Source organism: Triticum aestivum, chromosome 3A (genome assembly GCF_018294505.1).
Source record: "Triticum aestivum cultivar Chinese Spring chromosome 3A, IWGSC CS RefSeq v2.1, whole genome shotgun sequence".
Taxonomy (NCBI): Eukaryota; Viridiplantae; Streptophyta; class Magnoliopsida; order Poales; family Poaceae; genus Triticum; species Triticum aestivum.
This window is the reverse complement of record NC_057800.1, coordinates 476,237,184-476,243,221: the sequence shown is the minus strand read 5'-3', so window position 1 is coordinate 476,243,221 and position 6,038 is coordinate 476,237,184.

Genomic DNA, 6,038 nt, shown 5'->3' with positions numbered 1-6,038 from the left:
CAATCTATTCATCTTCAATCATGGCAGTACAACGAATACCAGAAATAAAAATTACAACCAGAATCATAAACCACCTAGCGACGACTACAAGCACCGAAGCGAGCCGAAGGCGCGCCGCCGTCATCGCCCCTCCATCGCCGGAGCCGGGCACAACTTGTTGTAGTAGACAGTCGGGAAGTCGTCGTGCTAAGGCCCCATAGGACCAGCACCCCAGAACAGTAACCGCCGCCGATGAAGATTTTGGTAAGTAATTTATTTCGTCTGGTCATGGGCATGTGAATGAGTACGGAAGAAGAGCGTTTGTCGTTTCTATTTCCGAGTTAATGAGAATCAGATGCTTCTTACGGAAATCTTCACCTGCGGCCTGAAATTTCATTCTCCGTTTTTTCAGTTAACAAGTTAGGCGTCTAGCTTTCGTTGGTACACGGACGCTTGATTCAAGTCATGGTTGGTTGTTGACAAGATTTATAGGTGGATGTTACTGCATACAGGTGGCATGGCTAACCTATGTCAATAGGGTATTCATGTGTGTACAGTACAGCTACCGATTCCATTCCAGTCCAACTGTTTCAGTGTTTAGTTGCGGATTACTAATAAACCATCCATCAATCAACAATCTTCGTCGTTTGGTTGCCCGTTTCTAACAATCTTTTACTTGCAATGCATCCGACTATGCTAGTCTAGGAAGGAGTAGGAAGTTGCATCATCATCAACAACTAGTCTTGGATTAGTCATCATACCTCTAGTCTAGTTATAAAACTGCAGCCAGCAGAGGAGACGAGAAGCGGTAACTTGGAAAACTAACCGGGAGGGGAGGGGAGGGGAGGGGAGGGCCGGCGCTGCGCAGGTCGTCATGGTGTACCTCATGAAACTCCAGGGTCGTGTAGCATGTGGACAGGCAAGTGCGTAAGCAGTGATGGGATGGCGAGCCGGAAAAACGACCACAAAATGGCAGTCGCGCAAAGCAGACAAAATTAATTGCTCGTGCTGCCAAGGAAGGATGGAAGAGGAGGATTCAGACTTGTTCTCTCGTGAGTTTTTGCGCGGCTCGCGTGCACTCGGACGGGAGGAGAGGAGATAGATTCCACACCCACCTGACCGCAGCCACTCCGTCAGCGACGGGTGGATCTGCACAAAAATCTCCTATCTTCTCTTCTCCCCGGGGGCAAAGGGAAAATCCGTTCTGATGTGCGTTATTCTGCTGCATGTACACGCTTCACTCTCTAATCACACGAACTGTCGCAGTCGCCTCTGTTCGGCTTCGCGCTGCTGCCGGCTCCCGCACGCGCTTCCTGCGATGACGGAGCCAACCGCGGCCCGGCCTACCTTTCTCTGCCATTTGAAAACCTTTGTGGAGAGCAAAGGGGGGAAGGAGGCGACAAAAGGGCGACCGATCGGGTTGGCTTTGTGGTCCGAGCGCAGCAAGGAAGGAGCAGGAGGAGACGCGTCCACGGGCAGCCACCAGACGCACGTACGTACGGATGCCCATCATGTGCGCCCCCAACGTCTTGCCGGCCGCGGCCGTGCCACTCTGCTCGCTTCAACAGCGGCGGTGCTACATAGTAAATGTCAAATTAGAGCATCTACCGTCGGACTTGGCAATCCGACCCCTCCGGATGTGTCCATGGATACGTCAAGCCTTAAATTTTCCTTCTCACAATCAAACACCTCAAATCCTCAAATAGCATACATCAAATCCATAAAACCTCATGCAACTACGTAACGATGCATTACACGCATGGTCCGGCTACTACATTATAATATGCCATCGGACTACCAAAACTTGACATGAGTAGATGGAATCCCGCTCTACCCTATGAAACCGTCCAAGTTACCCTATGAAACCGTCCAAGTTAGAAGAAAACCACGTTGTTTCCAGCCGTCCAACAACGTGGCCTCTTCGTTGTTCATGTACATTACACAATTTAAAACAAAAGGAATTTGTTTGGAAGCAAAATAAACGAACAAAAGACTTTGAATTCAAGAAGATTATTGAAAACTGAACTTCATTTTTTCTCTCTCTTTTTTTACAGAACATTAGAAAAAGAAAGAATAACTAGTACTTATTGGAATGTCACGGCCCTAGAATAATTGCTTGTACTTAGTTGCATCAGAAGCATACATACATCATTTTAAATTCAAGGAAATTGAGTTGAGGAAATTATTGAAGCCTCATAAACCATTTTAAAATGATCAACATTAAAAAATCTCTTCAAACAAGTCCAAGGAAATATCCCCGTTAATCTCTGAAATATTGGCAAGAGCTAAAATTCAAACCAATTTTTTTGGAATCTCAGAAATGATTATTTTTGGACTTTGAATTAAATCAATAATTATTTGAATTCGATTTATATTTGCTATGTACAAAATATAAATCCAATAATCCTGAAAACTTGTGAGTGGCTTTGAATATATTGTATCAAGCCACATAAATATTTTCAGAAACTACTAAAATTATTTAGTCCGAAAACCAAATTAAAACAAACTATATAAAATAGAAAACAGTAACGAAATTAGAGAAAACACACACACACACACACACAGCTCACCTGGCGCAGCCCACCTGGCCAGCCAGCCCACCAGGGGCAAGGAGGTCTTCTTCCTCCTCGCGCTAGAAGGACTGGGTGCGTGCCCGACGCACGCTCCACGCGACACCGTTTGTTAGCCTGTCTCCACGTCCACTCCGCGAATGACTTCACTGTTGTCATCCAGATCGTTCTGAGCTCCTCGCCTTTTCCCCATCGCTATCCCCTCATGTAACACCCTCGATGCGGCTATATCTCCTACGTGTCGAAGCACGACTTAGAGGCATAACCGCATTGAACGCAATGTCGCAAGTAAGGTAATCTTCACAACAACCCATGTAAATAAATAAAAGGGGAAAAGATACATAGTTGACTTACACTCGCCACGTCACACAAATACATGAATAGCATTACAATCATCCAATACACTCATGACCCGACTACGGTACCAAAATAAAGATCAACCCCCAAATGCGACAAAGTCCCCGATCGCCCCAACTGGGCACCACTACTGATCATCTGGGAAAGACACGTAGTAACGGCGAGAGTCTTCATCGAACTCCCACTTGAGCTCAAGCGCATCTTCTGGAGCGGTATCATCGGTCCCTGCATCTGGTTTTGGAAGTAAACTGTGAGTCACGGGGACTCGGCAATATCACACCCTCGCGATCAAGACTATTTAAGCTTATAGGTAAGGCAAAGGTATGATGTGGAGCTGCATCAAGCGACTAGCATATATGGTGGCTAACATATTCGCAAAAGAGAGCGAGAAGAGAAGGCAAAAGCACGGTCAAACAACTATGATCAAAAGTGATCCTAGAACAACCTACGTCAAGCATTACTCCAACACCGTGTTCACTTCCCCGACTCCGCCGAGAAGAGACCATCACGGTTACACACGCGGTTGATGCATTTTAATTAAGTTAAGTTTCAGGTTTTCTACAACCGGACATTAACAAATTCCCATTTGTCCATAACCGCGGGCACGGCTTTCGAAAGTTGAAATCCCTGCAGGGGAGTCCCAACTTAGCCCATCACAAGCTCTCACAGTCAACGAAGGATATTCCTTCTCCCAAGACAATCTGATCAGACTCGGCATCCCGGTTACAAGACATCCTCGACAATGGTAAAACAAGTCCAGCAACACCGCCGAATGTGCCGACAAATCCCGATAGGAGCTGCACATATCTCGTTCTCAGGGCACACTCAGATGAGACATCCTATGAGTAAAACCAACCCTCAAGTTGCCCCAAGATGGCCCCGCAATCTACTCGGTCGGACCAACACTTAGAGGAGCACTGGCCTAGGGGGGTTTAATAAAGATGACCCTCGGGCTTCGGAAACCCAAGGGAAAAAGAGGCTAGGTGGCAAATGGTAAAACCAAGGTTGGGCATTGCTGGAGGAGTTTTATTCAAGGCGAACTGTCAAGGGGTTCCCATTATAACCCAACCGTATAAGGAACGCAAAATCCGGGAACATAACACCGATATGACGGAAACTAGGGTGGCAAGAGTGGAACAAAACACTAGGCAAAAGACCGAGCCTTCCACCCTTTACCAAGTATATAGATGCATTAAAATAAACAAGATAATATGGTGATATCCCAACAATAAACAATGTTCCAAAAAGGAACGATCTCCAATCTTCACCTTCAACTAGCAACGCTATAAGAGGGGCTGAGCAAAGCGGTAACATAGCCAAACAACGGTTTGCTAGGACATGGTGGGTTAGAGGTCTGACATGGCAATATGGAAGGCATGATAAGTAAGTGGTAGGTATCGTAGCATAGGCATAGCAAAAGAGCGAGCATCTAGCAAGCAAAGATAGAAGTGATTTCGAGGGTATGGTCATCTTGCCTGCAAAGTTTTCAGAGTTGCCTTGACCCTCGTAAGCGAACTCAACGGGGTCCTTGTTCACGAACTCGTCTCCTGGCTCTACCCAAACAAGAACAACAAGCAAACGGAACACAATCAACCACGTGCAATGCTCAAACAACATGATGCAAACACGGTATGATATGCGAGATGCGGTATGTGATGCATATACAAGATTTGACAAGGAATGATTGAACCTGGCCTCAACCTGGAAATCCAAGAGTGCCACTGGAAAGGTGAGGTGATTTCGGTTGAAATCGATATAAAGATCACCGGAATCGAATGCACGGTTTGGAAATGACAAGCAAAACAAATATGGCACTGGTCTGCGATAATCAGCAAGTGATCAACTAAATGCATCAAGATAAATATGCTACAGCACTCAAACATGACAACAAAATACATGGCAGAGATCCACTCATGATGCTTGACAAAAGATGAACACTGAGCTATGGCTAATTCATCAATTAACAGATTCAAACAAGCATGGCGAAAGAGCAAATGATAACATGTTTCAGACTTTGTGAAATTAACACAAGTCTGGAATTATCATCAGGAAGCACACTTTAGAGCATGAAAACTACATGCTATAGGAACTTATCATGGCAAAGCAAGGCATGGAATGAAGCTACTCAAAGCACTTAACAAAAGTCCCTTAGTGACCTTGAACAAAAAGGGATTATAAAATACATTTGCAAGCATGTGAACATAGCAAAAACACAAACAGATTCAGACTTGGTGAAAAACTAGAGCATGCAAAACAGTCAACGAGTAGGCATGTTTATGAGCTCGATGCACTCACTACAGAGCATGGCATGACAAAATAAGCATACACCCATCAAGAAGACATGGCATAGAAGCTATACATGGCAATAACAACAACATAGCATGCACGGATCAATAGCAACATCCTCGGCAAAATCGCTAAACATGTCAACAATCTGCCAGGATCATTTTATAGCAAAAGTAGAGCTCGATTGACTCAAGTTAGGGTGCTCCATAAATGCAAACAAAGACATGGATGGATAGAGCACCACAATATTAACAAAACATCCTTACTGATCATCCTCAAAAGAGGCACGGATCACTAGGAAACAACATGAACATATGGCATAACAACAAAATCAGGACAATGACTTGGTGAAATTCTAAGTCCCTGAAATCAACATCAATGATTACGCTACTTTCCAAGCTTGTGCTAGTCACCACAGATATCACAAAAATACATGGCATACACCCCTGTAAAGATGGCATGGCATATAACAAAACACATGTAGAGCTCAGGATCATAGCATGCACATATTAATCATGGCAAAAATGACAAAATGCCGTTTGCTAAAACAGATCTGATAAATTCATCACATAGCCCTCTTCTAACATCATTTCGGGCATCAAGATGAACTCAAAGGAAAATGATGCAATGAGATGAAATTATGTACTCATCGAGGCGAACATTTTGATATGCTACACGCATAAATCGGAGCTACGGATGCAGAGTTATCGCATGTCAAAGATTGCAAATAATTAGGGTTTGGAGGGGAAAAAGTCAACCGCGGATCTCAGATCCAGATCTGCACGCTTCCCGAGGAGATCGTCGGAGGACACTGTAGCTGCCGGAGAACTCGAGCTCGCCGGACTC